This window comes from Neovison vison, chromosome 9, assembly GCF_020171115.1.
Source record: "Neovison vison isolate M4711 chromosome 9, ASM_NN_V1, whole genome shotgun sequence".
In the NCBI taxonomy this organism is placed as follows: Eukaryota; Metazoa; Chordata; class Mammalia; order Carnivora; family Mustelidae; genus Neogale; species Neogale vison.
In genome coordinates this window covers 29,740,908-29,762,457 of record NC_058099.1, presented here as the reverse complement: position 1 = coordinate 29,762,457, position 21,550 = coordinate 29,740,908, and positions in this window count along the sequence as shown.

Here is a 21,550-nt window from a genome sequence, read left to right as displayed (position 1 = left end):
TCTGACATCCTGCCAGCACCATAGATGATGAGAACGAGGTAAGAATAAGACCGCCTACTTCCAGACTTCTTGTACATGAGGTTAAAAATTTTGCACAGAACCTCTAGAAGAGAGAGCCGAGCAAAGGGAGAAAAGACTCAGGAAAGAAATGAATGAAAAGTGGCTCTTATTACTGGAAGGGCTTTCATGCATTGAGAGAGGTCATTTCTGAGCTTCCTCTCTCGGAAATCATTTCGTTAACAGGCCACAGAAGTTTAATAAGAGATCCAAAAATAACTAGGTGAGAGCTGAAGGAGATAACTTAGTGCTCATTGTCAAAGTGCCAAGTATTCCCTAAGTATATAACAAATGCTCATTTAAGTGGCGATGTGATCTGTCATACACTGCAACCTTTATTTTAGTCACATATCACGAAGGAAACTACCTAAAATCTAGGCACTTCTGAAAAGAGTAGTGAGGTCTCCACATGAGAAGTCTCAGTCTCCACATACTGCAGAATATTTTTTTCCCTTCAGATAGGTTGTCACTACTCGTTCCGGCATAGGTATTTACATCTGTACATCTGTTTCTGCCTTTAGGGGTGCGCCAAGTCAGTCAAGCAGGAAGCATGTTCCTTTTGTGAGAAGAATGGAAGCCAGCATGATATTCATCATGGGGGCACATAGAGATGTATTCGTATTAATGAAATGACGCTTCTCAGTGCATGGAAGCTGTTCATTAGGAAGCCATTCCTTTGGGTCTCAAGTGTTCTTTGGTCTTCCAGAATCCTATTTTAAGCAAATATTGTTCTGAAGAATATAACATTGGAGGTATGAAGAAATGGGCACACTGGTTGAAAACAAGTACTGAGCAGCCCAGGAAAGCAAAGTGGAATAGCCCTGGGGAGGAAAAAGGAAAACCAAAGGAAAATGAAAGCCAGCTAGATTCCACTCTGGCTTCCTAGGGTTTCCACCTCATGGTTTATTGCCTTTCTTAGCGCTTCTAATTCTAGGTCAGCTTGCCTTTCTAGGCTGGGGGTTAGCAAATTAAAGCTCACTGCCATTTTTTTGTGCAGCTCGCAAACTAAGAATAGCTTTTTGTTTTTCTTTTTTTTTAAAGATTTTGTTTTATTTGACAGAGAGAGTACAAGCAGGGGAAGTGGCAGGCAGAGGGAGAGAGAAAAACAGCCTCCCGGAGGAGCAGGGAGCCTGATGTGGGGCTCGATCCCATGACCCTGAGATCATAACCTGAGTCAAAGGCAGTCGGTTAACCAAGTGAGCCACCCAGGAGCCTCAAGAATGGTTTTTATAATACTGGATGGTTAAAAAATAAAAAGAATATTTTGGTACATGTGAAAATTATATGAAATCCAAATTTCAGTGTTATTGGTGCATAGTCATTCATTTACTTGTGTCTATGGCTATCATGAGTTGAATAGTGGTGACAGAGACCTTATGACCCACAAAGCCTCAAATATTTACTGTCTGGTTTGCAGACACCTACTCTAAAAGGTCTGTTCAGTGGCCCACCAGATAAGGCAGTAAAGCCAATAAACGCTTATGTAATTTTTCTTACGTCAGCACAGTTGGTACTAGATATTAAGTTCCATTCAAATCTTACACCCATCCACCAGGTCGTCGGTCTGTCCTCTGTCTTATAACCAATATTGACTGAAGAATTGTTCTGACATAGTGCCAACACCATGGATGAGAATGAGATAAGAATTAGGTGTGTGTCCTGCTCTCAAGGAGTGTGTCTTTAGGAATGTCTGGAAGTATAGGAAAGACTGCCTCGGATGACAGCTGGATCTGGCACAGAGCTTGGGAAGCCAGTCCCGTTCCCTAGACCAGTCCCAGACCACCTCCCTCCAGACTTCTTCTACCTGAGATGTATCCAGTGGGAAGAGAGGTACACAATGATTTGAGGTTGTTTCATATTCCATTTGTAAAATCATATGGGATGTTTCTAATTTCCATGTTGGGTAACAGTTTTAAGGGTATTTATTATTATTTTATGTGATTATCATTATGCATAGGTAATAAAAACTGCATTTTTTAAAAAAGATTTTATTTATTTATTTGACAGAGAGAGATCACAAATAGGCAGAGAGGCAGGCAGAGAGAGAGAGGAGGAACAGGCTCCCTGCTGAGCAGAGAGCCCGATGCGGGACTCGATCCCAGGACCCTGAGATCATGACCTGAGCCGAAGGCAGCGGCTTAACCTACTGAGCCACCCAGGCGCCCAAAACTGCATTTTTCTAACACAAGAGGAACAGGAGGCCAGTTTTTCAGATTAAAGCCCAAAGTTGAACCATTATCAAAATATTTTATGAGAGGGAGCCTGGGTGGCTCAGTGGGTTAAGCCACTGCCTTCAGCTCAGATCATGATTCCAGGGTCCTGGGATCAAGTTCCCCATCGAGCTCCTTGTTTGGCGGGAGCCTGCTTCTCTCTCCACCTCTACCTGCCACTCTGCCTGCTTGTGTGCTTGCCGTCTCTCTCTCTCTCCCTGACAAATAAATAAATAAAATATTTTTAAAAAGATATTTTATGAGACATAATAAATTGAGGGATTCATGAGAGAGGTAGGAGGAGTGGTAACCTAGGAAAAACTGGGAAAATTATTGGAAAGACAAGATTAAAAGATTCTGGTTCTCGTTTGATAAGCCCCCTTCTTTGTTCCACATTAGCTACCTTCCCTCCCTTGTGGTTGGGAGGGTGTTTTTTCTTTTTTTATAAAACTGGACTTTGGGATCACAGAGAGAGAGAGTAATCATAATTCTCATTACATGTCTATGTAAGAACTTCTATTAATAATAATAATAATAATATAAGAAATGACCTTGAAATCAGCACCCAACATGGAGGGGTACCTCCATGGGTGGCTCAGTTGGTTAAGTGGCTGACTCTTAATTTCAGCTCAGGTCATGATCTCAGGATCCTGAGATCAAGCCCTTCATCAGGCTTCAACCTGGGTGTGGAGCCTACTTGAGATTCTCCCTCTTCCTCTCCTTTTGCCCCTCCCACTTACTCTCTCTCTTTCTGTCTCTCTCATAAATAAATAAATAAAATCTAAAAAAAAAAAAGAAAAAGAAAAAGAAAAAGAAATCACCACCTAACACGGAAACCAGAAATCTGACAACAGCTTCCATCTGCCTGTATGATCCTTACTTGTTCATCCTCTTGCATATGAAAGAAAAAATTATTCAGTGGCACTTATTGAAGATGGTAAAGCATCAAAGGGGGCCATGATGGTAGGTGTAGGGACCCCTGAAATGGGGTCTTACAGAAGGGAATTAGACTCAACTCCAAAGATAGTGTGAGCAAGTGAGACTGTATAGACAAGGAACAGGATAGGGATTGTTGTAAAGCAAATCACTAAGGGGAAGGAAGCATCGGGTGTAAAGGGTGATTCTGGCTAAAGGTACTGCGTAGGATTCTTGCTGAAGATCAGCCACAATGATCAGATATCCAGGGTGAGGTTTCTTGCTAAACTGATTTAGCCGGGTTCTGGCTGATACTGTTTACAAGGAAGTATACAGAAGGGGCCCAAGAGAAGATTCAGGAGCCTGACTAAAGTTTTGTCAAGCAAAGAATCTTTGTGAGTTGTGAAGAAAAACTTTTTTTTCCTTAAGATTTATTTATTTATTTGAGAGAGAGAGAGAAAGAGAGAGCAGAGCAAGTGAGAGAGAATATGAGTGGGGAGGAGAGGGAGAATGTGGGACTTGATTCCAGGATGGCAGGACCATGACATGAGCCAAAGGCAGAGGCTTAGCTGACTGAGCCACCCAGGCGCCCCCATGAAGAAAAGCTTTATTGAAACTGTTACTTTACCCAAACACCATAAACATTTTATTAAAGGTGTACTGCAGGCTGTCCCAGGACGTGCCTGCAACTTACCTGAACACTCTTGGTTTCCTTCTTCATCCACCATGAGAAGGCTCTCCAGCCGCTCACCGCCCTCAACATTGGAAATGGTGTCATGGTAACCTCTAACCCTCCCCTAATACTGAGATGCTTTCCATTTCACAAAAGAGGTAAAAAACCCAAAGCAGAGACCTTCTGGGGCTAAGTCCCAAATTAGACATTCTGAACTATTTTTATTGCAGTAAAACTTGGATTAGCCGAAATACTAACATTGCGCATCTCTGAATAGTCAGACACCTCACTCTGCTCATCTGACTTTGACAGCAGAGACATCCTCTCTCCCGGGCTAAGTCTCCTGTTCAATCTTGGCCTCTGTAGTCTTTGGCTTCTTAACAAACCTCCGAAGGGCTAACCCAATGAATTTTCTAAAAATATAAACCAGATCAGGTTTCTCTCCAGTTTAAAACACCCCACCAGGCCAGAAGTTCAAGCTCATTTGCATAACAGTCAAAGCCACTCATAATCTGGCCTTGGTTCATAGCCCCTGCCCTAGAGCTGGTTACCTGTCTGGAAAATGAGCTCCTTGGAGGCATAAAGCAGTCTTGTCATACACCAGCTGGTTATAATGGGTATTTTTGGAATGAACTAGCTGATGTAAGAATGAATGAATAAGGAAATGAAGGAAACAGTGGTGAGTAGGTCTGGATACTGCCTGTGTTATTCTTTGAGGTAGCCTCGATCAGATGGAAACTATAGTTGATCCTTAAAATCTGCGAGCAATAGTTGCTTAATGAAATACAATATAATATTTTTACTGTGAGTCTGATTTCAAATTGTGCTTATTTTTACTGTCTGATACCCAATTTATTTTATTTTAGACCCAGAGTTCACAAGTGACAAGTTATCCAAATTTCTAGAGAGATGTCAAACTAACTTTTAATTTGATTGGCCTGTATTTTTTTAAATTTCCTATTTAAATATAATATACATATCATCAGATTTTTTTAAATCTGAGATTTTGTTTTCTTCTATTGTTATAAGTATTTAGTTATGATGATGAGTTTGTGTTTTGTTTTTTTTTAAAGATTTTATTTATTTATTTGTCAGAGAGAGATCACAAATAGGCAGAGAGGCAGGCAGAGAGAGAGAGGAGGAAGCAGGCTCCCTGCTGAGCAGAGAGCCCAATGCGGGACTCGATCCCAGGACCCTGAGATCATGACCTGAGCCGAAGGCAATGGCCTAACCCACTGAGCCACCCAGGCACCCGAGTTTGTGTTTTTAATGCCAGGGGAATTGTTTTTTCTGCTTTTTAAGGAATACCTACAGTTACATGGATTGAAAATTAAGTGACTATATTAATGTGGAAATTCTTACAAACTACTTTTTTTCTAACTCTGCAAGTTATTTTATTTTTATTTTTTTACAGGTTATTTATTTATTTGTCAGAGAGAGAGAGAGAGAGCAGTGCACAAGCAGGGGGAGCAGAAGGCAGAGAGAGAAGCAGGTTCCTCGCGGAGCACGGAGCCCAGTGCAGGACTTGATTCCAGGACCCTGGGAACATGATCTGAGCCAAAGGCAGATTAACCGACTGAGCCACCTAGGCATCCCAACTATGTAAGTTTAATTTATAAATCTGTTTTTCTTTTTATAAATCTGATAATTTTATATGTAAATAAATAATTTTCCTTTTTTTAATTAATTGATTTGAATTTACCTTTGTATATTTAAATGCATTTGATTTTCTAACACCTGACAGTAAACTCAACACTTTCGTAAGCAAAAGCTTACTATTTAAACAACTTTTGAACATTTAATACACTTTTATATAGAATCCTTCTTAAATCTTATAACATTCAAAGCAGTTTCTACAATCAAATTCTCCTGTCTTTCAACCTAAAATAATAAGACGGTCAGAGTCTCCTAAACATTGTAATCAAACACAGCTTTTCATGAATTAAGTGAAAGTATTAATTCTATGTGCTTTTTTAAAAAAAGATTTTATTTATTTATTTGAGAGAGGGAGAGGGACTGGGAGAAGTAGACTCCCCACTGAGCGGAGAGCCCAGAGCTCAACACAGGGTTTGATCCCAGGGTCCTGTGATCAGGGCCTGAGGTAAGGACAGACGTTTAACCGACTGAGCCAGCCAGGCGCCCCAACACCATGTGTTTAACTCAATTCATTTTCTCTGTACTTAATTATAATCTTCCCAGGATTGAAAAGCCACTCACCTAACTAAGGAGAAATATTTTAGCTTCTGAAGGAAGGAGAAGATACTGGGTCAAAGACTCAGGAATGGGAATCAGATGCTTGTCTGACAGACACGTCAAGCTGTCTGTTACCATCACAATATCACTCTGTGTGTTGGGGATTCACTCGCCCATGCCTCTTAGAAGCGATTTTGGTTGCCTGATTTATTTTTTTAAAGATTTTATTTATTTATTTGACACAGAGAGAGAGACATAGCGAGAGAGGGAACACAAGCAGGGGGAGTGGGAAAGGGAGAAGCAGGTTTCCCACTGAGCAGGGAGCGCAATGAGGGGTTCCATCCCAGGACTCTGGGATCATGACCAAAGTCGAAGGCAGACGCTTAAGGACTGAGCCACCCCAGCGCCCCAGGTTGCCCAATTTGCATTAGTAACTAACTTCTATCACCTGATTGTGTTAAGACTCTTGGCTGCAGTCCTAGCAATTTGTATCCCCCCTCCTCTTATTTTAAAGAGAGAAAGCTGGGTGGGGAGGGGGAAGGAGCAGAGGGAAAAGGAAGAATCCCAAGCAGGCTCCATGCCCAGCGTGGAGCCCAATGTGGGGCTGGATCTCACCACCCTGAGATCATGACCTAAGCCAAAATCAAGAGTCGTGTGTTTAAATAGCTGAGCCGCCCAGACGCCCCTCTCGTATTTTTGTCAAGCTCTTGGCAGCAACTCCACAGTAATTTTGTTCTTTCTTTCTTTTTTTTTTTCTTTTCTTCCCCAGAGGGCTAGAGAGAAAGGGAAAGAGAGAGGGAGAGAGAGAGGGAAGGGGCAGGGGAGGAGCAGAGGGAGAGAAAGAACCTCAAGCAGGCTCCACACTGGGTGCAGAGCCCAAAGTGGGGCTTGATCTCACAAACTTTGAGATCATGACCTGGGCCGAAATCAGGAGTCAGATGTTTAACCAACTGAGCCACTCAGGCGCCCCAACCCCACAGTGATTCTAAAAATAGATTATACCTAATTAATACAGTTTCCATTTTAAAGTTTACTTATTTTATAAATAGTTTATGCTCGTCGTGAGAGATTTGCAAATACAGTCAGATAAAAAGAAAATCAGGGGCACCAGGGTGCTCAGTAGGTTAAGGCCCTTGCCTTCAGCTTGGGTCATGATCTCGGGGTCCTGGGATCGAGCTCCACTTGAACTCTCTGCTGGAGCTCTCTGCTCGGCAGGGGGCCTGCTTGCCCCTCCCTGCACACCCCCCACCCCGCCTGCCTCTTTGCCTCTTGTGATCTCTGTCAAATAAATAAGTAAAATCTTCAAAAAAAAAAAGAAAAGAAAAGAAAAAAGAAAGAAAATCAAGATTTCCTGAGAGTAAAGTCAAAATCTAATCCAAATTCCTATCTTTATGTGCTCTCATCTCTCATTCTGTGGTGTGTGTGTGTGTGTGTGTGTGTGTGTGTGTAACAGGATGCTTCTGGCTGTTTGAGGCCAGCAGGGACCTCACTGCAGTTTCCCACCATTGTGTATTTGCGTTCACTGCAATGCTGAGGTTTTTATTTTGGAACTAGAGAACATTTGGGTCGGAGGCAGGGTGAACAAAGAGAAGGAAAAACTAAAGGGAACAGAATGGTGCGTGTCTCATCCTTCCCGCTGAATGGGGAAGAGACTGATTGGAGTCAGAAATAGAACAGACCATTTGTACTGAAGTCAGGTCTCCACAATTTCCCTCATCGCTTTTCACTAATGGGGGCATATAAACAACTCCAGTTGGGAAATCAGTCCCTAAAATAACCCGGCAATACTTCCACTGGGACTGTTTCTGCTTTGTGGAGGGGTGGCTCAGAGATACCATATTTGGACATACATAGGAAATGATGATATTTTAAATTCATTCAGTCCCCCAACCAAATCTTTGAACGCTGTATCAGTTTCCTACTGTAACAAATTACCACAAACCTAAAACAACACAAGCGTATTCTCTTACAGTCCTGGAGGTCAGAAGCCCGTTCTAGGGACTAAAATCAAGATGTCAGCAGGACTGGTTCTTCCTGGAGGCTTTAAGGAAGAATCTGCTTCCTGATCTTTTCTAGGTTCTAGAGGCTGAGCACATTCTTGGCTCATGGCCACATATCACATCACCTTTGCTTTCCCTTCTTGCATTAGCCCATCATTTTCTTCCTCCTTTAAACTTCCTGCTTCCCTCTTTTTTTTTTTTTTAAGATTTTATTTATTTATTTGACCGAGAGAGACACAGTGAGAGAGGGAATGGAAGCAGGGGGAGTGGGAGAGGGAGCAGCAGGCTCCCCACAGAGCAGGGAACCCGATGCAGGGCTCGTTGCAGAGCTCGATTCAGGGCTCGATCCCAGAACTCTGGGCAGGGCTCGATGTAGGGCTCAATGCAGGGCTCGATTCCAGGACTCTGGGATCATGACCCAAGCCGAAGGCAGACGCTTAACGACTGAGCCACCCAGGCACCCCCTGCCTCCCTCTTATTAAGGACCCTTGTGATCTGGGGCGCCTGGGTGGCTCAGTGGGTTAAAGCCTCTGCCTTCGGCTCAGGTCATGATCCCAGGGTCCTGGGATCGAGTCCCACATCGGGCTCTCTGCTCAGCAGGGAGCCTGCTTTCTCCTCTCTCTCTTTCTGCCTGCCTCTCTGCCTACTTGTGATCTCTGCCTGTCAAATAAATAAATAAAATCTTTAAAAAAAAAAAAAAAAGGACCCTTGTGATCACATTCTGGGCTCACCTGGTTAATCCAGGATAATCCCCCCGTTCTGGTCTATTGGGGCTGCTATAAGAGTATGTGGCTTTTAAACAGCAAACATTTATTTCTGACAGTTCTGGAGGCTGGCTGGGGTGGGGGGGCGTCCAACATCATGGTGCTGGCAAATTTGGTGTCTGGTGAGGGCCAGTTTCCTCATTGATGGCTGTCTTTTCACTGTGGCCTTAGACGGTGGAGGGCCAAGCCAGCTCTCTGCCATCTCTTTGATAAGGGCACAAATCCCAATCACAAAGGTTCTGCCCTCATGGTCTAATCACCAAACACCCCACCTCCTAATACCATCACCTTGGGGGTTAGGATTTCAACATATGAATTCTGGGAGCACACAAACATTCAGATATCCCAATCTCAAGATCCTTAAATTAATCATATCTTTGCAATATAAAGTAACATAGTTACAGGTTCCAGAGATTAGGATGTAGCCGTCACTGGGGGCCATTACTCTGCCTACTACACATGCCTACTATTTGCCAGGCACTACTGTTTAAGTTCCAGAGAAATAGCAGTGATTAAAATAAGAGAGCTCTGAACCTGAACAGAGTTGGAGCTTAATGAATAGGTGGGAAAAGTGATCAGACCAACAAATCTTATAAGCCATAGCCACATGATTAGATTTTATTCCAAGTGCAACGGGAAGCCAGAAGGTAGCATTATTCCGTTTGTGCTTTTAAAAGATCACTCTAGGGGCGCCTGGGTAGCTCAGTCAGTTAAGTGTCCCACTTCTGATTTTGGCTCAGGTGATGATCTCAGTGTCCTGAGATAGAGTCCCCCTTCCGCCTCTGCGCTGAGCATGGAGCCTGCTTAAGATTCTCTCTCTCCAGGGCGCCTGGGTGGCTCAGTGGGTTGAAGCCTCTGCCTTTGGCTCAGGTCATGATCCCAGGGTCCTGGGATCGAGTCCCTCGTCGGGCTCTCTGCTTGGCGGGGAGCCTGCTTCCCTTCCTCTCTCTCTGCCTGCCTCTCTGCCTGCTTGTGATCTCTGTCAAATGAATAAATAAAATCTTTAAAATAAATAAATAAAAATTAAAAAAAAAAGATTCTCTCTCTCCCTCTCTCTGGTGCCTTTCCCCCCACCCACCTATGTGCACACACTCTCTCTTTCTCTTTAAAAAAATTAAAAAATAAAAATAAAAGATCACTGTAATTGCTATAGAGTGAATGAAAGTTACTGGAAGGGGCCCCTTCATTACCTACCCTTTACGGCCAGCGAAGTGCTTAGAGCCCTCTAACATTTAGGGGTTGGGCGGTGGTGGAGGAAGCAAGCAAGTGAGCCTGAAAAGAGTGAGTCTGTGAGGCAGGAAGAAAACTAGGACACTGCGATGGTATCACAGAAACCAAGAGAACGTTCTTTAAGAAGGGATTAATCAGTTGTGTCAAAGTGTTAGAGACGAGGACACAGAATGGATGAGCAACAAGGCTGGAGTCTATGAGGTGCTGAATACAGCGGTTTCTCGGTGGAGTGTTGAGGGCAGAAGCCAGACTGGAGAAGGCTAAAGAGCAAATGGAATAAAGGCAAAGCCAGTAAAGGGAGTGGGTGAGGAGGTAAGAGGGACTGAAGGTTGGAGAATGGAAAGCAGCCGGAGGGAGGGGACGGTGGAGGTGCACTGGCTGTAGGTTCTGCTCTGGTTTAATTTCTTTGTAAAGAAAATCTCAAAAGTAGTTTGATTAGTGCTTACCTTTTTCTTTTTTTTTTAATTTTTTTTTTTTTTTGTATTTATTTGACAGAGAGAGAGATCACAAGTAGGCAGAGAGGCAGGCAGAGAGAGAGAGAAGGAAGCAGGCTCCCCTCTGAGCAGAGAGCCCGATGTAGGGCTCGATCCCAGGATCCCGAGATCATGACCTGAGCTGAAGGCAGAGGCTTAAACCACTGAGCCACCCAGGCGCCCCAGTGCTTACCTTTTTCTTGTCTTCGTATAAATTATGATATAAGGGAGTTCATCTGTCTTCAACTCTTGGTTGGCCACTTTGAGATTTTCTGTCTTCCCTCACTTCAATTTTGATGGTGGTGTCTTTGAAAAAGGTTTTCCTCATCAACAATTACTACGGGATCATCATCATAACCACTGGGTGTCCTGATTTCCTGACTCTGACCTCCTACAAAATGTAAGGTTTCTTCATGTCTCATAGCATGACCACACAGCTTCCTAGCAAGTCAGCCACAAATAAGTGAATTTATGCAGTGAAAGTTTCCAGTAGTCAATCATAACCGAAAACAATGTACTCTCTCATTCATGCTTCATAAACTGAGCTGTACCTACTGAGAGCTGAGCTTCTTAACACACTTCCTAGAAAATCTCCTTGTTCTGGAACAATCTGTTTCTTGCTCAATAAAATAGTCATATTAAACAAAGTTCTCTGAATGTTCTTTTGGCAAAGAAATGAGTGCGATGGTGGGGGTCTGGGGGAGCAGCATGTGGTTGAATGTGAAGTTCTTGTTGAGATTCTCGTTCTTCTTGGGGAGGTTTGGTGTCCAGCCCAATGAGGGCCCTGACCATTCCCGGGTCTCACCTCTAACTCTCCCTGAAGCTGTTAAATTAATTAAATGAAGAGGCTCCTAGAGTGGTGTGACTCTCCTCCTACGGTGGCTGGTGGCGACTGAAGCAAACCAAGACCTCTGCCTGAAAATGCCCCAAGCTCTGGAACTCAAAAAGCTAAGGGCAATTGATCACCCACAGCCAATTAAGCTAGTAATCTCCTTACTTTGCTTGCTCCTTTTCTCTACAGGTATCTTTCTGCCAGCTCCTCTTGGGAGAGCACTCTTAACTGCTTACAGTTTGACACTGCCTGACTGGAAGAGATTTTTGCTCAAATAAACTCTGGTAGGTGTTTTTTTTTTTTTTTTTAAGATTTGTTAATTTAAGAGAGAGAGAAAGAGAGAGTGCACAGGGTGGGGTGCAGGGGGGGGTGGGGAGAGAGAGAACAAGTCTTAAATCGACTCCGCACTGAGTATAGAGCTGGAAGCAGGGACTTGATTTCATGATACTGAGATCTTGACCTTAGCTGAAACTAAGGGTTTGATGCTTAACCTAGTGCACCACTCAGGTGCCCTACTCTTACAGTTTTTAATATGCCTCAGTTTCCTATAACAAAGCTTAAGCCAGGCTTTATTCAGCTTCTTGTTCTAGGAGGAGAGAAAGTCTTTAAACAAAGGCAACAATGCTCTCTCTTTGAATAGCTAGGTTTGTGCATGCTCAGTTTCCGCATTAAAACCCTTTCATATTATCTGTATGTAAATAGTTGATAAATAAAATATTCAATTAAGAAAATGGAGTGAATGGTAAATGCTGTGGGAAGAGGAAGCGGTGTAACTCCTCACCTGGTAGCCCATTGGTTTTAAATGTTTCTCATTTCTTATAAAAATGGATGCTCTACATGTATTCCTGTGATCTGCTTACTCCACTCAGCTGAGCACGTTTTATGCTTACTTCATATTAAGAAACACATCTCTATATCACAATATTAATGGCTGTAGAGAATTCTATATGATGGACATCCCATCATGTATTTAGATTCATTCTGAAAATTTCAAAATTATAAATAATGTGGTGATAAGCATTTTTGTATGGTCATATTTAAACAATTATTTGCTTTTGTTTTTCTAATTATTTTTAAATTAATTTTTTAAAAGGTTTTATTTATTTATTTGAGAGAGAGAGTGAGAGAGAGATCATGAACAGGCAAGGATGAGGGGTAGAGGGAGAAGCAGACGTCCCACTGAGCAGGGATCCCAATGTGGGACTTAATTCCAGGACTCTGCAATCATGACCTGAGCCAAAGGCAGATGCCTAACCAACTGAGCCACCTGTTTTCTTTTTAATATACATTATTAGAACTATGTGTACTAACTGTTGGGTCACTGGGTAGGACTTATATTTTAAACTTTTACTATAAGTTGAAAGATTGGTAATCATTTAAAAAAGTAGGACAGTCTTCACAAGAACAACAACAAAAAATTAAACAAAGATGTTCAGTACTTCAGATATTTTAGCATTTAGTAGCAGCTTGAAACCACACATCTCTGCTGGTATTCTACATGCTAAGGCAACATTTCAAATAACCTGATCAAAATAGGCTTGGTGATCACTTAGGGGTAAATGTCCACACACACATCCTTATTAGCTTAAAAAAAATAAACACAAGCCAAAAAGAGACCATACCATACAGGTTTTGGAGGAACTAGTTTTCAAAGTCAACTGACATTTGAAATGTCAATACAATGTCAAAAAGTTCGTGGCTTGGACATGTTCAAGGAACAGTATCTTTATCGCTGTACTTTTGAAATGCCTATTAGTCTGGCATCCAATTACCTTTTAAAACCTTTTGCAATTATAGGCTGCAAGTAAATCCAGCTTCTAGGCTGGTGCATTAATTGTAATTTGAGGTTTTGGTTCAATAACAAAAGCATAGCAACTTAATCTATTGTGAAGGGAAAACGAGCCATACCAGCCAGGATGACGCTTCAGAGAAAACGGAGGGAAGGGATGTCACCTGAACATCCAAGTGAGATCACGTGTCTCCTGCTTTATGAATCTCTTCAGTAGGAAATGATATTGCCATCCTGCAGTAAAGATCCAGCTAGCATCAGATTCTAAGAGCTACCTGTGACAGGTAACACATCAACTTAAATTCACTCTGTGTGTGTGTGTGTGTATGTGTGTAAGGTCAGAGTGTTTCCAGAGGTTCTGAGAGTGACAGAGGGGGAGTTGGCAGAGTGTCAAAAGTCTCAGGATGTCATATGGCTGTTGTTGGTTGGGAAGACTTGATGTGAGCTAAGGTGCTTGGGGCATTCTCTGGTGACTTCACAGCTGTAGAGAACTGTTAACTGCACTAGTGATCAGTGTCGTCAGCCTTATTATTCCTCGGAGGTGGGGAGATGGTGCTCAAAGGCAAGATTGGAAACATATAGTTCTTTGGCAAGACCTCCTTTTTTTTTTTTTTAAAGTAGGCTCCGAAAGGGATCTTGAACTCACAACCCTGAGATCAAGAGTCCCATGCTTAACTGAATGAGCCACCCAGGCCCCCCAAGACCTTGTAACTGGATTGGCTGCTCTGCCTTCAGGCACTAGAAATTCATAACTGAATGTATTATAATAAAGCTAAAGCTATTATAATATGTGAGTAACATCTTAGTACATGCAGTTTGTTAGAGTCAATGGAAGTTTAAATTGATACATTGTGTCAGTTATAGTGATATGAATTCTTTATTGATCTCAGAGTTATTTAAAAGCTAGACATAGATTATCATCATGAGCCACACAGGACAGCACATATAAAATTAATAAATACATTTTTCAAACTTAAGTAATATACAGGTCCCTCTCTAAAGGAAAACAAATTTCTCACGGACCACCCAGTAATTACCTAAATTATTTTTATTATAATGTTAGTTAAAACATGCATAAACATCATCCCGGTACAAATGCCTGTGCTTATCTAGTTACACAGATCAAAACATATACAAATTAAATATAAAGAAAATCAAATAAGCTTCACATGAACAACATTTAACATGATGCTTGATGTCGTTTTGCTGAAATTAAGACCATACTTGGACTGTGAACATGGCATGGTATAGATTCTTGGGAGTTTAGTGATCTAGCTCACCACTCTTGACCACTTCTGGGGAAGACGCCTGGTCTCTGTTCACACGCATTCTTTTGAGATGTCTGTAAATTCCAAGGGTGAGAGGTAGTGTGCCTGGAAACCTGACTGTCCAAATTTGTGGTCTGAGGCGTTGAACTGGACACATAAAATTATCCTGGCCTGGGAAAGGACTATTTTTGTGTGTGCATAAGAAATTTTTTGTGGAGGTGTTATCAATAGAGGTGTTAAAAGAATTTAAGCTCCGTGGTTAGCTTTAGACCAATCCTAAAGGCCCTCCTTGGCAGCCCTGTTGGGATCCATCTCACTCTTGAGAGCTTTTTCTGTATCTCTGCTTAATAGACTTCTATTGCTTTACTAAGACAAAAAAAATTGGTGAGAAATGAATTTTTGTGTGTGAGAGCATTTGTTCTGCTTCTCTTAGCAAATTTTGATCATACAATATAGTTTAATTTTAAAAATGGAAATGAGAGCATACTATTCATAATGTCATGGTGTTCATGTAAAGTTAGACACATTTTCCATTGTGAAGCTGTCCCATAACTTAAGTCAGCTCTTCTTGATAGCTCCCATCAGTATTAAAACAATATATCTCATTTTTCTTGTTTAGATTCTGGATTTGCTAAGCAGCCTTCTGATTATTTATAAATGTGGCTTCCTGTACAGACCAGCTACAAGGAATATAAACGTCTGGTCTTATTGAAATAATTAACAAATCGGCATTTGGTTTATAACATTGCATATAAGTTTGGATAATAAATGTTTTATTTAGTCCCTGATCGCCCTTGGGAGTTCCTAAAATTGTAATCAGCTCTGTGTATTTGCCCTGGAGTGGGAAATAAGTGACTTCACCTATATAAAACCACTTGTGGAGGAAACAGTATAAACTGATCAGCCAGCCTTCTCTAGGGATACCTCTACCTTCCATTGTATCCCAAGTTTTTGTTTTTTAAAGATTTTATGTATTTATTTGACAGGCAGAGATCACAAGTAGGCAGAGAGGCAGGCAGAGAGAGAGGAGGAAGCAGGCTCCCTGCTGAGCAGAGAACCTGATGCGGAACTCGATCCCAGAACCCTGGGATCATGACCTGAGCAGAAGGCAGAGGCTTTAACCCACTGAGCCACCCAGGCACCCCTGTATCCCAAGTTTTAACATTGCCTTCATTTTCAAAGCTGGTGGGTTTGAGCAGCCAAGAGCTGGGACATAATCTGGAAAGTCTTAGTCAATGGAATAGAGACTTGAATTGGACTTTAAAAGACAGATATGATTTAGATGATTGACCTAGGTGGATCAGTGAGCTGTTCACTTCTGAAAGACATGATTATAAGATGCTACTCAGCAACAACCATCAGGAAACTGAAAAAATAAAGGTTTATTTCTTCCGGAACCTGGAAATTACACAGCATTCCTGGAGCTACACAGTGAGCTTGGGTGGTAGGGTGGTGTAGGGTTGGAAGGGGCAAGTGCACACAAGGACCTGGGGTTCTGCCTCTGTTGGGGTTGAGTGTAGGGTCCTAGAGTTTCCCCAGACTCGCTATTGGTGAATCTAAATTTAAGAGTGGGAATTTAAAGTGATAGCAGAGAGAAAACAACAAAACAAACCAGTGGCCTAAATGGTCAGTTATCAAATCCAACATCTCTGAAACAAAGGAGCCTAGGGGTTGGGGAAGTGGTTTGATTCTTTATCTGATCTTGTGCTTATTCAAGACAGTACTCTTTCAAGTGGAGGTTTCAGCAATCAAAGCTTAAATCCAGGGGTGACTGGGTGGCTCAGTCGTTACGCGTCTGCCTTCGGCTCAGGTCACGATCCCAGGCTTCTGGGATTGAGTCCATCGCATCCTCTCTCTGCTCAGCGGGAAGTCTGCTTCTCCCTCTTGGACTCCCTCTGGCTGTGTTTCCTCTCTGGCTGTGTCTCTCTCTGTTAAATAAATAAATAAATCTTTTTGAAAAAAGGGGCACCTGGGTGGCTCAGTGGGTTAAAGCCTCTGCCTTTGGCTCAAGTCATGATCCCAGGATCCTGAGATCGAGCCCCGGATCAGGCTCTCTGCTCAGCAGAGCCTGCTTCCCTTTCTCTCTCTCTGCCTGCCCCTCTGTCTACTTGTAATCTCTGTCAAATAAATAAATAAATAAAATTAAAAAAAAAAAAAGCTTTAAAAAACACAAAAAGCTTAAATCAGGTACTTGTATTACAAAAAGAAACCCAAGGGCTGGTGATGGGTTCTCTACAACATATAGGAAAGGCAGCAAAAAACAATAACAAAACAAAACAAAACAAACCCTATCCTTATTTGCAGATGCTATGATTGTTTTCCATCTTCTGCCCCTCCCCCATATCCAAGAGACTCATCACACACTTTTCTAAGATAATAAGTCAAATACAAAAAATATATAGTTGTCCTATATAGCACTTATAAACAATTGGAAAAATACAATGTAAAAAGTCTTACTAATGAAAGCAACAAAACCTCGGACTATCTAGATATAAACTTGATAAGTGACTTGAAAGACTTATAAGAAGAAAACCATGAAATCTTACTAAAACATACATAAAGACTTAAGATAACGGAAAGATAGGATGTGTTTCTGGTTGGGAAGATTAAATACTAGAAAATTTCTCCCTTAAATATTTTATAAATAGAATGCACTATATCAACATCTCAATGAAATTTTGTTTGTAAAGTGTACAAATAGTTTGGATATGCCCTTACCCCAAATACCATCACAATTGTTGGGAGGAGTCATCTGAGTTTTGGGGGAACACGATTCAGTCCATAGCACTAGGTTGTTAAAAGTGTTGGGAAATGGGTTCTTCTTCCCTTCTCTCCCCTCTTCTCCCCTCTGCAGGAATAAACACAGCCCGTAACTTTGGAGTAAATTACAAGAATCTCTTTACAAATCACCATTCGAGGTATCAAGAGGGTCCCTGTGTGCTGGGAACAGGACCACTTTCCATCAAAACTCAGCATTCATTTGCAGGAGTCAGATGGGAGCCCAGACCTCTGTGTCTCTTAACAAAACTCCAAAGTGAACTCTCATTGTTTTGGGATCTCCATCACGGGTTATCGCTATCCTTGGGTCATCCAGTGGATGCTTTGGTTTGCTGTCAACATAATGGAAATTAAAATCATGAGAATATTAGTAACCTAAACATAGCATAAAAAGGTAAATGATCAATTCTATGACTATACCATAGACACAACGTAGCTTTTTAGGAGAGCATTAAATGAAGGGTGACTTCTTTGACAGTTTGTGACTCTATCAGCTCTCATGCTTCCTGCCTCCCTGGACTAAAGCTACAAGCACAATCTGCAGAAATCACACCAAGAGGGTATAACATAGTGGACCTGGTGATGTGGGGAGAAGGAGGCAGGGCTGTGGGGAAGAAGAAAGATGTGTGGCGATGGTGAATGTCTGTGAGTGAGGGGAAGCTGAGAACAAGAGCAGGGAGCTGGGTTCGACAGAACGCTCTCAATCAGGCAGAGCTGGATATCATCACTCAGAGCAGTGTTCCTCATACGTGTCCGAAAGGGGAGAGCAGAATTAACAAAAGCAAGAATTTGCATTTCTAGAGTTTTCCTCTGGAGATTCTGATTCACTAAGTCTGGAGCTGGGGCCATGGAACCTGTATCTTTATATTTAACAAGTAATGTCGGGCTAGATAAAATACAACTTGACTAAAAGTAAGAATAAATAAGGAATAAATAGAAGAAGGAATAAGAAAGAATAAATAGAGGAATTGTGTTTAGCATACAGACAGTCCAATCTAGAGTTCTAGGAATATTTGAATGCATGGAGATATATCAGTAATGTTACAGCAGAACATGTGTAAGGTGCATAGATGAAATGGTAAACAAAAATCCAAAGCATCTTAACTTTGTCCTTTAGGAGAGCATTGAGCCCCCCCTCCCCCCCAAATAGTTGGCCAGATTTCTGAGGTGAATTGAAGACAGGACCAAAGGGCAATGCAGGGCAGTACTTGGCAATCAAAGCTTGAGGAGTGGAACTGGGGATGGAAGCATGTCGCCTGCTGCCACCTTGTGGCAGAATTGTGTAGTTAATGAAGACAGGTCGGAATAGCAAATGCTGGTCTGCTACTGATGAGGGCCAAATTTCTTTTTCTAGGGCTATCCTTTTCACTCTGAAGGTGGCTGGTCAGAAATAGGGAATATGTTCAATGAGAGAGGTCTCTGTCATCCTCCCCTTCATCTTTTCCATTTCCCCAATATTTAGGGTGAGGCTACTTCTTTGAACCAGACAGGTTATGTCAGAGGTGATGTGAAAAGTCTCATTCTCAAAGTGTCAGATGGCTGACTGAGGCTTTCAGAAAAGATAGATCTCACCAATAGCTGGAGAACATGGTTTTCTACATGAGAACCGAAGGGTTCTATAAAGATGTGCTGTCTTTTCAATTTTTGTCTGAGTGTGGGTTGAAGTTAGAGGTGAAGTTAGCACTCCAAGGTGTGACATTCCCTGAGACTCTTAGTTCTGCCCACCTCTGTGTTGGCTTTATTATCAAGCTGGTTGGCAAGAAGTTTCCAGCAGTTTCAGAGTCCTCACATAAAAAATTTAGGAGATAGGTAAATCATTTCTATTGTATTTCAAGCAATTAACCCCAATCAAATGGTCCATTGTTAAGACCAGAACTTTGCTTGGGGAATGAGACTTACTATTTTTATTAAGACGATTTTTAGAGATGAAATTGAAGTTAGCTTCCCCTAAGACATAGGGAATAAAGGGGGCTAGATGGATACTTGAATAAAATCCTGGTTGTGTTCTGTTCAGAAAGTGAGGGGAGGGGGGATGGATGCTGGGTAGGCAATGAGCAATGTTCATTTAGTATCAGTGATTGATTTGTCACAGTTCAACACTCAGGTGATGATACTCAAATGAAACTCAATTAATGTGAGGGAACTGGTATTAGTGGGGATTATAGTAAACAGAAAAAGAAGAGGAAGCACTACTCAACTCTAGACAATGTGACAATGCAAGAATACAAGAATATACAAAATGTTAGAGTTTCAGCATTTTCAAGAGGAGTTGATAATCTGAATTTGTATGTCAAATATCCTATTTTATTTTTATTTTGTTTTAAATACTTTATTTATTTATTTGTCAGAGAGAAAGAGCGAGCGTAAGCAGGGGCAGCAGCAGGCAGAGGGAGATGCAGGCTCCCCACTGAGCAGGGAGCCTAAGGCAGGACTCAATCCCAGGATCCTGGGATCGGGACCTGAGCTGAAGGCAGGGGTTTACCAGACAGCCACCCAGGTGTCCCTCAAATATCCTATTTTAAATGTTGGAAACTAAGTTCGTTTTTGTTTCTAACCACAAAAGGCAACAAGTACTGTCCAAAATAAACAAAGCTTATCTATTGACAACATATAGCCTTTGAAACTCTAATTTACAAATTTTGGATAGAGCCTGTCATTCAGTGGTCCTGAGTATGCAAGGCTTATCAAGAACTCAGCAGCCAAAGGAGGGAGATCAGAGAGTTAGTGTCATTCTTATGCAATACACTTCAGCAGGTGTGTCTGATGCCAGGATCAGCAGAGAGGAAATCTTGGCTTCGTGAGGATTGAAATCCACCTCGAGCCAGCGGTGAGTGAGAGCAGAATTTATTGAGGAGAGCAGATACAGACAGAGCTTCCAGGAAACTCAGAAGGGAAAGGAACATGAATCTTGTTTTTGTTTGGGGTCTGGGGTATTATTCAGGATGGTGGTCTGGTGTATGTGTCCTCTCGGGCATCCAGGTACTGATTAGAACAAAGACAAGGGCCCGGGTGATATTCCTTGGAATCAGGGGGTCCTGGTGTTTAATCTAGCTCTGGTGGTCTGGAGCACTCTAATAATAGCTTCCTCCAGCCATTCTCACCTGGTCCTAGAGAAATCATTAACTTCTTGTCCCTTCTGAAGAGGACATAATGCTATTCGCATTACAGTATGTAAAGTGGAGTAGGGTGAAGATCCTAGCAAGAATAGAAGCAGGAAAAAAAAAAGCAGATCTCTATGGAGTCCTTCAGCTTCCCTATCTCAGGTTCCCAAACATAGTTCTCAGGCTTATGCTTCACTCAACAAAATCTGAATTCCACTGGAGCCCGTTACTCCTTTCCTGACTAGAAAAACTACTCTGCTACCCCAAACCACAAGCACTTGTTTATTTTCTTACTTCATGCACAGGTAAGACCCTGTAGGCATAGGGACCAAAGTCTTCATACTACCAGAAATCCAGCGTGGCCTAGGTTTGATCCTTATTTCAAAGCTGCCTGAATTCCTTTGGTTCCTTTCCTTTTCTTTTGCTGATACAGCTATCTTTCTTGCATTTCTTTCTTTCTTTTTTTTTTTTTTAAAGATTTTATTTATGTATTTGTCAGAGAGAGAGAGGGAGGGAGAGCGAGCACAGGCAGACAGAGCGGCAGGCAGAGGCAGAGGGAGAAGCAGGCTCCCGGCCGAGCAAGGAGCCCGAAGTGGGACTCGATCCCAGGACGCCGGGATCATGACCTGAGCCGAAGGCAGCTGCTTAACCAACTGAGCCACCCAGGCGTCCCTCTTTCTTGCATTTCTGAGCCCCTATCTGATGTCATTAGGTAGTTTTTCATAGTTCTGTGAGGCATACAGTTTTTTTTTAATTGATAAGTTAGATTGATTACCTTCCTATCATTAAAACATAGGCATTAAGTTAATTGAATGGGAAATAGTTTGTTACTAAAAATTAATTCCTAATTAGCTTAAAATAAACTAATGTTCAGATCAGAAACTACTTTGATTTATGTTTCTTATCTTCTCCCTGGTCACTTTTCTGTTCCAAAGAAGCAAAAAGCAGTAACTGTTTGCACCTTAGCGTCTTGGGGTTTTAAGTGCGATGGAGGACCGCTTTTAAAAAATGCCCATGCCGGGAGTGCCTGGGTGGTTCAGTGGGTTAAGGCCTCTGCCTTCCGCTGGGGTCATCATCCCAGGGTACTGGGATGGAGCCCCGCTTCCGGCTCCCAGCCCAGTGGGGAGCCTGCTTCCTCCTCCCCCTGCCTACTTGTGATCTGTCAAATAAATAAATAATAATCTAGGGCGCCTGGGTGGCTCAGTGGGTTAAGCCGCTGCCTTCGGCTCAGGTCATGATCTCAGGGTCCTGGGATCGAGTCCCACTT